The following is a 14,303-nucleotide window of genomic DNA, read 5'->3' on the forward strand; positions in this document are numbered from 1 at the left end:
TAAAAAAATAATGTGGAGTCTTATAACCAATGTAATCTTAGATAAAATATAGATTAATGATGATGATATAATAACAACTATTTATTATTTTCACTGTCTCAGGTACTGCTTAAAGTTTCTTACATATATTATTTAATATTCACAACTATCCTACAAAGCAGGACGTGTTAGATAATTTTTACAGATGAGGAAACTAAGGCCTGGCGAATTTGAATATAATTTGCCCATGCTGCTGACTGTAAATGAAGAAGTTAGGATTTGGATTCAGGTACGCCTGATGCCAAAGCTTGATCTTTTAAGAGGGTCACAATGAGCCAACTTAAAAAAACGCCAACTCACATCCACTTTTGTCCAAAAGCCTGTATTTGAAAAGTCCTGTAATTTCTGCATGGCACTCTCAGAATGATAATAAAGTTAGATTAATGATGGATCATTAAGTGGTAAAACTCATCTATCTTTCTATAAAACATCAGCCTGTTCAGACAGAATAGCTCATCTTCCTTCAATTTATATTTTATGTAGACCTTCTTGGGTCAGGAACAGAGCTGAGTAAATATTAGAGGCATGTAATGAGGAAAGGGATTCAATTTAAATGAAATTGAGGAGCAAGCCCTGGGTCAAGATTAAGGATCAGCAGATCTTGGTTCTATAGCAGGGACCTGCTATCACTGTCTTGCTGTGGGATATGAGTCTTTCCCTGTGACTAGGTTTCTATATAATAATCTCTGTATTACATTTCATGATTGTAAGGATAAAATGAAATTTAATAACATAAAGTAGTTTGCAAAGCACAAACGACAATAGATGTATTTGGAATTCTTCATTTCTAATGGGCTTGTTTTAGGTGTAATCATTGACCAAAGATCATTTCATGCAGATCTTGAGCCTCACACAGAAGGTGTGTGTGTGAAAACAGAATTATGCTCTGAAAATCTCAAATGAAACATTTCGTAGCTCTGAATTGTCATTTTATTAGCATCAATTAGTATTGCTTCTACATATAAGTGCAAATTTTCAGTTCTCTCTCTCTGTCTCTGTCTCTCTTGGTTTCTCTCTAGCATGGTGGATAATATATGATCCTTGGTTCTAGAAGCAACAGATTGAGTTTGAGTCCTAGCTTCTTCACTTAATTGTGCCTGCCTGAAACTGTTACATAACTTCTCTGAGTCTCAATTTCCTTATTTAAAATGGGAATAGCATCTTCCATTCTAGATTTTTTTTTGAGGACTGAATGGCATAAAGCACTTAGAACAGGGCCTAATACATAGTCAAGATTTAATAAATATTGACTATTTATTATTGTCCTAATGGGTTGCAACCATTCATCACTATTTTAATCCCACTATAAATTCCAGAAAAACACAGCATTTCTGGTATGGAAAATGTGACAATGCTGCCCTAGGCACCATGGATGATATAGAAATAATTAAATACTGTCTATGTCCTTGAAGAAATTACATGTGGTTTAATTTCTGCCAAATCAATTATTTTGCCCATTTAGTCCATCCAATTTACTGTATTATAGAAAGCAATGAACTAGCATTTTTATTTTTTAAAATGTCTAGGCTGTCATTACATAATCTATAAAAACCAACTTGGTCTGAGTAATTGTCCTGGACTAATCCCAAACACGATCCCTTTCTCTAGATGAATCATCATGTTTACATCAGCATTTTGTCCTTGTAACAGTGGTTGAAGGCTCAATTTCTGAGCCCTTTGGGATCTTCTCCATTTTATCCACTTGTCGTTTCCTTCGCGATCACTTTGCCACACTAAATTCCTGTGCCTGCTATATTGTTGCCCATCCTGGAAGTCTCTCCAAATTTTTCTTGAAAATTTATCCCAAACACCTTAAGTTGACATTTGACTTTTGCCTACATTCTGTACTCGTACCATCTACATCCTTGGGAGGCAATGGAGGTCAAAAACTCTGGAGCCAGACCTCCTGAATTCAAATCCCAACCAGTTCTATGACCTTAGGTGAGTTACTTCTTTTTTGCTTCAAGTTTCTTCATCTGTAAACAGGGTTCTTAACGACAGTACCTCCTGTAGAGGGTCAATGAGACAATTAAATGGGTTAATATATGTAAAATGCTTAGAATCGTGCTTGACACATAGTAAACGTTATATAAATGCTTGCCATTATTATTACTGTTTGTCTGTGATCGGTCCCCCTGGGCTGTTGACACTGTCAGATATATCCATAATGCCATTCCAATAAATTAGGTGATGTGAAGTAAGGACCAAACAACAGAGGGAGCAAATATGGAACACAGATCCAGAGAAAAAATGATGAAGCTGCAATGAGACGCGAAAGTTAGGAAACATTAGAACAATAACTCTGGTGGATGGAAATCAAAAGTCTCGGAAATCTGAGAACAGTTAGGTAGAAAGATGGACTGGGAAAGATAACTGGAAAAGTATCAGTGATGAGCATGATGATGACAATTTTCCTAGAATGGTGCACTGGAAAACAGATTTCAAAGTATCAAGGACTAGACAAATGTAGGGGGAAAGGCAGCAGGAGAATTTGGAACAAAAAGAACAGGGAGTGACAACTTTGTAAGGATATTGGAGATGAGTAGGTGTTTGAAAGAGAGAAATAAAGAGATGGGAGCATGAGGAAATGGAGAGGCTGCTGGACAGGGAACCAAGATACCAAGCTTCTCTATTCCTAACTCTGCAAAGAACCAGGGGCACCACCTTAGGCCAGAATCTTAACATTACTAGGCTAGATAAATTTAAGGTCTAAACTCCTTTTCACCTCTAGATCCTGATGATGATCTGCACTGAGATGAAGGTTGGTAGGAAAAAGAGGAAAAAGTTATGTATGTCAGATAACTTTTGATCATAGGAAAATAAAAGTCAAGATCATCTCCATGTACCAGTATCACAGAGAGGCACATGAATGACACATGCTGAGTGAAAAAAGCCAGACACAAGAAACCTTCATATTATGTGATTATGGTCACATGAGGTTCAAAAACAGGCAAAACCGATCTTCTGTGTTAGAGGTCAGAAGAATGATTACCTTCTGGAGAGGGTATTGAGTTGGAGGGAACATTTTGGGTGCTAAAATGTTCTCTATCTTGATCTAGGTAGGGATTACACAGGTGTGTCCATAGGCAAAAGGAATAGAGTTGTACATTTAAGATTTGTGCACTTTACTGTTGTAAATTGTATATCAACTAAAAAGAAAAATAAGAGAAGATTCTAATTTTTAAAAAAAAAGAGAGAGAAAAATATCTACTTGAAATGAAAACAGGGTGAGAAATTGAGCACCTTGGGGCAAGGCAATTTCTATAGGGATGGTGCTTGGGTCAATGAAAGACGGACAAATGGATTGTCTCGTAGCAGGTACATAGATGTGTTAACTTCTTTACATGGTGAATAGTTACTATTATTGAACTACCCATCATTTGTACTAATTTTACAAATATATTCTGTATTCACTCATGATATACAACATATCTATATACACACATTAGAACGGTGATTTCCAAAGTGCTCTGCTAAGACTGGGTGCCTCCTGGAGGATGCTCAGGGTCACTGTGTGGAGAAAGAGAGGGTGACCCAGCAGCCTGAGCTCCCAGCCCTTCTGGCCCTGTGTTGGTCAGTGGAGTTCTGCTTTAATCTGTTTTATAAATTGTGGTTTGGCTGTAAGAGTTAATATGTAAACAGATCCCACTGCCAGGAACATTTGAAAATATTGTAGCAAGTTATACATAAGTTATACATAAACTACATGTGATCCAAAACTTCATTTGTTAAAAACACACAGCCATTGGGGATTTTTATTGAAGCCCTACTAGTAACTCTGAGAATCAACAGAAAATTCAAAGTATGTTTACTTTCCTCCTGAAACTAAAGCTCCTATGCTTGTTGTGGAGTGTTGGAAAGAGGAATGAGTGAAGCCCCCGTCCTTAAATAGCTTAAAAGCTCTGATGAAAAGCCCCTCAATTCTAGCCACGGTGTCTCTGATCTTTCAATATTAAAGATTCAGGATGAAAGAAGGGTTGCGCTTTTCTGTTTTGTCTTTCGGTCCTAACTTTTCCTCCTCCCATAAAGGAAAAGTCTTGCTTTAACTCTCCTCTGCCAGGAGAGGTTCTGCCCTGTTGAGTTTCTAGAGCAGGGGTGCACATAAAGAGAGATGGAAGGACAATGTGATTTTATGATTGTGTTATGGAGTGTTTGTCATACTCTGGTTTCTTATTTATACAGTTTCGGGGGAGTGGGGAAGAGGAAGGAGGTGCCTATGATGATGACTGTTATTCTTACAGTTCTAACCACACATCCCACCAACTGGAGTTTCCTGTTTTCACCACCTTTGACAGTCACCTCTGCCTCCCCACCCTGCAGGTTCATTCTCTCCATCTGTTCAATTGACATTTATGACACTCATCAGGCACTTGTTTTCAAACCTCTCCAGATTTAAATATTGTTCATTGTTTTTGTGCTTACTCAGAATTCATGTCCATCATCGGCACAGTAACTGCTTATAACATGCTAGACTTTATCCTTTGTAAGGTTTCCTTTTCCAGGGACCTAGTGCATATTTGAAAGCTCCCAATCATGAATCTTGGCAAAGTCTATCATTGTTCTCTGTGTGTGTGTGTGTGTGTGTCTGTGTGTGTGTGTTTGTGTGTGTGTGAGAGAGAGAGAGAGAGACTGTCAAATTGCCTTCTAAAATATCTATCTACCTTGGTTAATGAAGTATCCACCTTTTATATTTATTCCTTTATATATATTTTGGCACCTGTATGTACAAAAACAACTTCAATAAAAATAAATATATTTAAAATAGATATTTTAAAATAGTTTCAGTGGCAACATTTTATTTGCCATTAAAAATCCCAATCTAGGCTGTGTATGTCGACGAAGCCCTTCTTTGGACATCTTATTATTATTTTAAGCATCTCTTTAGTTTTGTATTGCATTTTTTCCTCATAGGTTTGATGCTGGCTAACCAAAATCGGGAAAAAAAATCTCTACTTTGTACTTTCATACCATGAATTATTTTTCAAAAGGTGAACATGTTTTTAATCCATGATAGTATAATTTATGTTCTAACGAGCAAGGAGTTTCAGAGGATTAGATTAGCGGAGCATCAAGCATTTGGAACAGCACACCACATTCCTGAACTTCCCACACAAATGTTTCCATGCACTTTAGTCCGTTCCAAAACCTCAGATTTCCTATAACCTCACGAGGAGCCTCCTGCAGCTATTCTTTCCTGATAAGCTCCAGATATATTTATTTTACTGTCTCACCTTCTCCATAAAATGGAATTAGAAGGAAATAAGGGGCTCTCGGCTTTTACAATTTATTATCCTTCAGAGAATTAATGTTTGTACTTTTTTGCCACAGAAACCTTTGTTCAAACAAAACATGACACTAAAGCCAAGTGTGAAAAACAGATAAACGTACAATTGCTCCAGGTGAATTAGGGTGGGGGCCCAGAGCCCTGGCAGCTAGGCCCATTCCCACCTGACTGCAGCCCCCGAAGAGTTCTTTAGAGCAACGTAGAATCTGATGATTCAGAGCAGTGGTTCTCAATTCTGGTTGCCTATTAGAATCATCTGAGGAACTTCTTTTTTTTTCTTTTGAGGAAGATCAGCCCTGAGCTAACATATGCCGCCACTCCTCCTCTTTTTGCTCAGGAAGACTGGCCCTGAGCTAACATCCGTGCCCATCTTCCTCTACTTTATATGTGGGATGCCTACTACAGCATGGCTTGCCAAGCAGTGCCATGTCTGCACCTGGGATCTGAACGGGTGAACCCTGGGCTGCTGAAGTGGAACGTGCCCACTTAACCGCTGTGCCACTGGGCCAGCCCCTGAGTACCTTCTTAAAAGCAGTCCTGCTCAGAACCTACCCCAGATATTAGGATCTAACTGCTATGGGGTAGAGCACAGAAAATTGCTTTTTTCAGGGCCCCAGATGTTCTAACGTGCAGCCGTGATTAAGAACGAGAGCTTCAGAGCGGGGCTTCTCAGATTTGAGTGTGCATAGGAATCACCTGGGAGCTTGTTAAAACACAGTTGGCTGGACCCCACTCTGACTTTCTGATTTTGTAGGTCTGGAGTTGGGCCTGAGTATTTGCATTTCTAATAAGATCCCCGGTGATGCTGATGCTGTTGATCCAAGGAATATATTTTAAGAACCACTGCTTTGGAGAAATGTTGAAACTGGCCAGGATTATATCATTTCTGCTAGGAGCTGAGAAAAAAATCAGCTTCCACTGGGTTTGCTTTTCTCTACCCTTTTTTGAGTTGAAAAAATATATGCCCAGAAGTGCCTATCATGGAAGATATCAATTATTTTGGGCAGGCATATGGGGTCTGGGGTTGTGATTCTCCCTCTCAATTAAGCTTCTGTCTCAAAACCTGCCATTGTGTTTTACTGGAAAACCAATTATCCTGGAATCAATTTTCTAAATTATAAGAACATAGGGCAATACATTGAAAAGAAGACATTTTAAAATGAAGACATGAAAAAACAAGATAGGGTCTGCAAAGAGAGAATCAAATAAGTCCTCGCGTCACGTTGGGCAACCCAGAGCAGATGAAGGCCTGCATTTGCCTTTAAGGAAATTAACCAAAGCATCGCTAAGCTGCCTGGTTGCCGTTTTTTCTCTTCCCATGCACTTCTCCTACTTTCCAGAAAGACAAGCTCCTGGGAGAGGGGCAGTAAAATATTTACTTTGTGAGAATCATTTCAGGGCAACCAGAATTGGAAAAAGGGGTTAGTAAATATGAAATGTTAAGTAAAGTTTGGGACTCAAGTAGACTTCCTATGGGAATCTCTGCTTGGAGGTATGACAGGCTCAGTCACTTAGAATCACAAAGCACGTGAGTTCAAGCTGGGTGTATACAAGGCACCTCCTTCCACTGGGAGGACAGGGAGTTCCAGAGCCTAGCTACTGAAGTCCTGCCATAAACACTGGTGTAACAATGCAGGGGTCAGTGGGAAGGGTACATCCCATGTGCCCTTTCATTGCCTGCAGTGCGTACTCTAATAGATGTAAGAGCTTGGAGAGGGGCTGGTTGGCATGGAAATGGTTGTTGTTGACTGTTATGGGTTGAATTGTGTCTTCTCAAAATGGATATGTCGCAGTCCTAACCCCCAGTACCTCAGAATGTGACTTTATTTGGAAATAGAGTTGTTGCAGACGTAATTAGTTAAGATGAGGTTGTTGGGGTAGGCTGTAATCCAGTATGACTAGTGTCCTTATAGAAAGGGGGAATTTGGACACTGAAACACATACACATAGGAAGAATGCCATGTGAACATAAAGGCCAGGATTGGGGTGAGGCTTTCACAAGCCAAGGAACAAACCCTGACATCTTGATCTCAGACTTCTAGCCTCCAGAACCCTGAGACAGTAAGTTTCTGTTGGTTAAGCCACCCAGTCTGTAGTACTTTGTTATGGCAGCTCTAGCGAACTAATACACTGGCCCAGGTCACCATGTCAGATAACTGCTGTAGGGGCAGCCCCATGTGGCCCCTCCCAGAGAACTCAAGCCAGCATGTCATGGGGAGTCAACATTGGATGAGGCCCAAGAGGCCACTCGTGACCACCCAGAGAAGAAAAAACAGCCAGTGGAGATCGGTCCATGGGAGCAGCAAATCAAGAAATGAGACAATAGTAAGCAATGTCCCCTTCCTTCTCCCCGATTGTCTCAATCAGGTTTGCCGGGTCTTGAAGAGGGAGCAGGCAAGAGTTGTTGGAACCAGCTACATCACCTGCCTTCCGCTGTAGGCAGTCAGATCCCCAGTTTAAGGCTGCTGGAGTTGAGAACGGTGGAAAAGTAAGAGAGGAGATTCAAATTACTTGAGACGGAAGTTTTACAAGGATTGAATTTTAATAATCTGAAGGGATAAGAAAGTTACAGCGTTTATTCAACATATTGCTAAGGGATGGGCGAGGGAGACCAAGAATCACAATGAAAAGCTGTAACCAGAGAAAAATTAAAGTGTTTCACAACTATATTACACTGAGACTTACGTTTATTAGAACTTGTCAAAAGTTGGTGGTAATAATAATAACAATGCATAGCTAATATTTATTTTTCACTTAAAATTATAGTCTGGGCTAAGTGATTTACCAATTATGTGTTATGCCAAATGTGCATTATACCAGTTAATTCCTACAGAGCCTCAGGGAGATAGGGGATAAAATATTACATATTAAGAAACCGAGTCTCATGGAGTGTAACTTGTATAAGGCCCATCAGCCAGCAAGGGATAAGAGCTGGGGTTTGAACCTCTGCTGAGGAGACCCACAAGCCCCTACGTGCCCCATGTCACTATAATGTCCCTAGTTGCTTTGAACCTCATTGCGTCTGCCTCCCACCCAAAAATGGGCTCTTCTTGGGGCCTGCTGGGAAGTGCTCACTCAAGTATATTGCAGCAACTGCCTACGACATGCACCTAGGAGATATGGCTACTGTAAATGAACATAATCTTTAAATATTGAGATGGTTTTCAGTCTCCCTCAGAGTTTCTGGAAGCTCAACTTTACTAGTTCCTTAGAAAACAAAGTCATAATCCTAATTCTAAGGACTTAGTCATCAACCCAGCCTGGTTCTGGTTAATATGACCTTAGTCATGACTCAACACCTCGTAAAACAATGTTAGGTTGATGTGAAAGATATAACTGCCACCCATGTGGAGAAAAATAAGGCCGAATATAATAATATGCGTATACTATGGTTCTAATCAATTCCAATAGAAAGAAATAAGTCAAAACATTAACAATGGTTATTCCTGGCTGATAATAAAATGAGTCATTTACATTTTATTTTCTATCCTTTGAATGTTCCAATTTCCTTACAATGAGGATGTATTTCTTTTTTAACCAGAAAAATATATTGTTGCAAGGAGCTGTAGGTACTGCCAAATGTTTCAGGGTAACAAAGCAGTTACCTCCCTGAATTTCAGTGGCTAGATGGGGAAACATTTCCTGGTCTCATCAATATTATTGTAACATTTTATCCTTAACAATTACATTTCTGCCCTTTTCCATCATTTTTGAAACATTATATCTCCTTTGCCTCTGTTTTTATTAGTGTGGTCATATAGTACCCCATGATTGAAAGTACTAAAGGAGACTTTGTGGCTTTCATTTCATTTTTGGTGAACCAGTAAAAACAAAATTAATGATTTTTCCTTATGCATCAAGTATCTTTCGTTGTGCAATTGGTTATGAAATATTCTCAAGTTCCACAGCAAACCCCACCACCCCCTGTGCCGAAATTTATGAGAAAAGGAACTATCTGAAAGTTCTGAACAGAATAGAATTGCTGAGCAAAAAGGGATTTGCTGACCATTTAGTCCAATCTTGTTTTACAGTTGAGAGAATAGACGCCAGAATGACTTGTCTACAGTCATTCATTCAACTAGCAAGCCTCAGAGACTTGGCTAGAAATCCAGCCCCAATCGTATATAAATGAGGGGCCCTCCAGGGACTTTAGCAGATAATAGTCGGATATTTGGGTGAAAACCTATTTTGTTAGCTGATGTCAAGGGTCTTCCTAAGGAAGAAATGGTTTTGCCTTAGGAAAATGCCTTGATAACCTGCTTGGGGCTAAAGTTGGAGCCTGGTGGCAACAGTGGTTAGGCCACGCTGCTCCATATGGGAAATGAACATGGTTTAAGCACAGGAACTGGAGCCCATTGACTGAAATGGCCAAGGGGATTTTAAGAACAGAGATGTCTAATATTTGATTTTATGCTGTTGCAACAGTGGAACAACTATAAGCTATAGAGTGAACAATAAATTTAGTAGAATCCGGAAATCACAGAGGGGAATTATCAACTGCTGGTTAATTATGGAAATATTGGGGAGGACGTTGAGTTTCTTGCAGGGCAAGAAAAGGAGTTTTGATACAGTTGTCTTTACATTTTAGGGTACAATGTGTCCCCAGTTTAGATATGGGATATATGGTACAATAGCTATCAGCTATTGTGCAGGCTTTTATGTGCCAGGCATTGCCATAGCAACTTTTCGTGTGTTATTTGTAATTCTTAGAACATCTCAACAAAATAGTTATTATTATCCCTTATTTATAGATTAGGACACAGGCTTAGAGAAGTAAAACATTAGATCCAGATGTTACCTCCTCCATTCACTTGCAGGGTGGTCTTGAACAGGTCATTTAATCTCTGAGTATCTATTTCCTCACCTATGATGTGCAGATAATAACTACATTAAGATTTAACATGTGAACTAACTATTATGCAAATCACCTAGCAGAGTGTCTTAAATATAGAAGATGCTCAAAAAGTGGAAATTAGTACAAAATACACATAAGTTTGGAAATATTTCTTAAAAGTTGCATGAGGCATAGTTAAGGGAACTAAAATATGATGCATTCTCTATTCATTCTCATTCACAGCCTACAAACATGATTGATGAAGTAAACTGAAATAGCCTATTATGACATGACGTCGACACATTTTCCTCTATTCCTAAAGTTTAATTTGCTAAAGATTGGGATTGCAAAAAGCTTGACCATATTTAATGCTTTTTATTTCCCTCTTCTTGTTCCTCTTACTTTCATTCTCCTTTGCTCTTCCTTTTTAAAAATTTTTTTTTGCCTTAGACACTGTTTTTACATAAAGTGAATATTATAACCTAACTCAAAGGGCATCCCCTGGCCTGTAGCCCTTGAAGAGGGATGTTTGGTTCCTGTTCTTTAAAGCTAGAACCTAAGCTCCCTGAAAGGAGAGATGTTTGTTTTGTTCCCTGTTGTCTCTCAAGCGCCTGGGACAGTGCTTAACACACAGGAGACCCTCAGAAAGTTCTTCTAGAATCAGTGAAAAAGTCTCTAAAATATTTAATTTATCAATTCTTCTTACATTATAATGCCATAGGATTGTACTGCTAGTAATCACTGTGACTGTAAAAGAAATTTTTGCTGGTGGGCCTCAAAAGTGGTTTGGAGTAGAGCCCCTGTGGATGGTGGGGAGGCCGGATGTTCCTCCGTAGGATTGGGGTGGGGAGAAGACACTGCCTGCTCAAGTTCTGGTCCCCAACCAGCAGTGGGCACCTCGATCTCTCAGGTGTTAATGGCCAATGGTAGCTCTATTTCCTGGTTGTGGAAACTGAGGTGTAGCAAAGAACTTATTAAATGGAGTGCCGAAGCCCTGGTATCATTAGTGGTTTTCTGACCAGTTGACCACAAGGCCTCCCTGTTTAACTATTTCATAACAACTGCTTGAAATGTCAGACATTCAATAGCCCAGCTACTTAATCTGCACATGGAAAAGAACAAAATCATAGGCACAGAGTACTGACTTACCTCTTCCTCCCTCCCTCCCTCCTTCCCTACCCTACTCTACTCCAATGTGTTTTCGTTTGTGTTTTCTTTAGTCAACTGCTAATTCTCCCCAGAGACTAATGTAACTTCATAGCTTTCTAAATTAGAAGGGTTTGCTGAAGAATTTCTCTAAAGTCTCTGCACTTTAAAGGCTAGCTGGAACACTCTGCCAACAAGAATTTGAATTTGGTGTAATTCATGGGGAATGCTTAAGAACTTGGCATTCCTGACATCTCTGCTGTCTGCCGCGCGCGTTACAACTTCAAGAGCCCTCACTGCTGCTTTTGCTAGACACACAGACCTTGACTTCTGACTTTGCCATTCCCTCTGCTCAGGAGAAGGAACCGCTGGGCCCAGAATGGCTTCCTCAGAGAAGGCAGTTGTCCTAACAGCTAAAAGCCCAATATGTCTCAATTACTCATATGTAGGTTTTGATGAAAGTAACCTGGGACAGTCTGAGAGAGCCTTGAAATCTCTACACAGGGAAGGAGAAGTCCTTGGACAAACGACATCCAATGCCATTGTTAAGAGGTACAACAGAAAGATTGGAGTGCATTTTTAGGGACCTGGTCAGGCAGCTACTGGGACTTTCCCATAGCCCCAATCAGAAGATCATTGGATTTTCACTAGAGTCAACCAGTCTGCTGGTTGATCTATGGGGACTAGAAAGCTAAAAATATATTCCCAAGAAACTGATCTTTTGTAGAGAATGGACAAGAATATCTACACTGTTTGCCATATAAACATCCGTGAGATTAATAATGAATTTTAGAAACTATACACACACAGACAGGATTTGTAGGTAAGAAATAAAGCATACCAGCTTCTAAGGCAAATCTCCTCCACATCTTTTCCTCTTTTCTCTCCTCTGTTTTTCATCAATTGGTTGAGGTCATACAGCTGTGATTCAGGCCCTGGTGACACAGATGAATCAGAGATGGCACAGGGGTCCAGAATTCTTGGCTAGCCTTACAAGAGATTGTTCATCTATCAACCAGAAATGATGCAGGGCTCCGATTCAGTAATGGTGGCCCAAAATGTTAGCAAGGCTATTTTGGAATTGTTCCTATTACATCGGCAGAGCCCGTTCGCTTCTTTCTGCCTCTTTACCTAACACTCATGGAAAAAAATCGATAATGGGAAAAGTGTCTTTAATTCTTTGAGTATTCCCCTAAATGCCTGGGTATTACCATGTTATTTTTTATTGTTTAGCCTCCCATATGAAACACTTCTCTCAGGTCAGGTTGAAAAAATAAGACCTGATATATCCAGGGAAAAAAGTAAAATTGATGGTAAAAATTATTAATGTTTTCCTGAGCCCCAGCTTTAGGCATAGGTTTCCTGACTGGCCATGTGCTAGGTCTCTCAGAGGATATCTTTTAAGCAGACCTCCAATCAAGTTAATTTTAATTCACTTTCACTTTTAAAAACATTATTGGTTAAGAGCTTGGACTGGCGAGTCTTACTGGTCTAAGGTTCCACTAGTGGCTAAACCACTTATTGGTTGTGTGTCTTAGAAAAGCTGTTTAACTTTGAAGACAAACTTTCTTCACCTGTAAAAAGAGGAAAATCATATTACTCACTGGTTGGTTATGAGAAATAAATGGGATAGTGTGTATCAAATGCTTAGTATGGTCCCCAAGCTAAAAGGCAGCTGGTTTAACAGTATGATGTTGGGGTCTAGGGCTTGATTTAGCAAATGAGGCTCACAGCTGAGAATAAAGAAAGCCCTGAGAATAAAGTCAGCGCTCTACATTCGATGTTTAGAGAAACATCACTTGTGGAGGCCTGCCCCCTCTCAGGGCAACTAGGAGAAGCCAGCTCACTTCAATATGGAGCTGAGGGAGGATGGAGGGAGGACAGAGGACAGAGAGGGAGGGGCAGTTCTGTTTCATGGGAGTGCTGGTGAAAAATGGCTACTCCCTCATCTTACTTCCTTGTGGGAGGGAGAACAGGAGTGCTTCCCCTCAGTGAAGCCAAATGAGAGGGGCCTTAAAAATTGAGGAAGGGGCTGGCCCCTGGCAGAGTGGTTAAGTTCGCATACTCCGTTTCAGTGGCTGGGGTTTTGCTGGTTCAGATCCTGGGCATGGACCTAGCATTGCTCATCGGGCCATGCTGAGGTGGCATCCCACATAGCAGAACCAGAAGGATCTACAACTAGAATATACAACCATCTACTGGGGGGCTTTGGGGAGAAGAAAAAAAAATGGAAGAGCGGCAACAGATACTAGCTCAGGGCCAGTCTTTTTTTAAAAAACAAAAAAAAATTTGAGGCAGCTGCAATATCATCGCCCACAGGTCTTCTGTTTAGCCACTAGCTTGCTTTCTTGAATTTGCCTCCTAACACAGGGTAACAGCATTGGAGAGACACTGAGCTTTCCAAGGAGTGTGGAACGGGGACTCCATGAGAGCCGTGCACCCTGAATGGGAGTGGGGGAGCTCATGGGTCAGATGAGAATAGGGGGCCAGCGTTGCTGGGGAGATCACATGGAGAAGTGGGGTCTCCTAGAGAAAGTGGGAGAGTTTCCCAAGGGACTGGCAATGCTTGGAAAGAAGATGGCTTTGAATAGAATATGACAGTGAAGCTCTAAAATGAACAACTGAATCATAAGAACAAAATAAAGCCATTTTAGTAACTGTCCATGAAATCAACAGATCTGTTAATAGAACTCCCTACTAATGGAGAAAAGGGGAGCTTGCTAAATTATATTTCTGTCATCTTGGAGCCAGTAAACAGAATGCGAAATATTTTCAACATCTTTGAGGCCCCAAGAGGATCAATCTAAAAAAGTAATATCTCTTCTCGGATTTTGTGACATTTACTTTCTTCATTTCATGGAATTTCTATAGGCTTAGAACAGTGTTTCTCAACCTTTAAAAAATTTTTTTATTTTTGTCCGCATAGAAGTGTTTTTAGCTTTTTTTTCGAATTGTTCCTCCCTTGTGAAATCTTAATACCTCAGCCATACCATATACCTC

The sequence above is a fragment of the Equus quagga genome, chromosome 6 (genome assembly GCF_021613505.1).
Source record: "Equus quagga isolate Etosha38 chromosome 6, UCLA_HA_Equagga_1.0, whole genome shotgun sequence".
Lineage (NCBI taxonomy): Eukaryota > Metazoa > Chordata > Mammalia > Perissodactyla > Equidae > Equus > Equus quagga.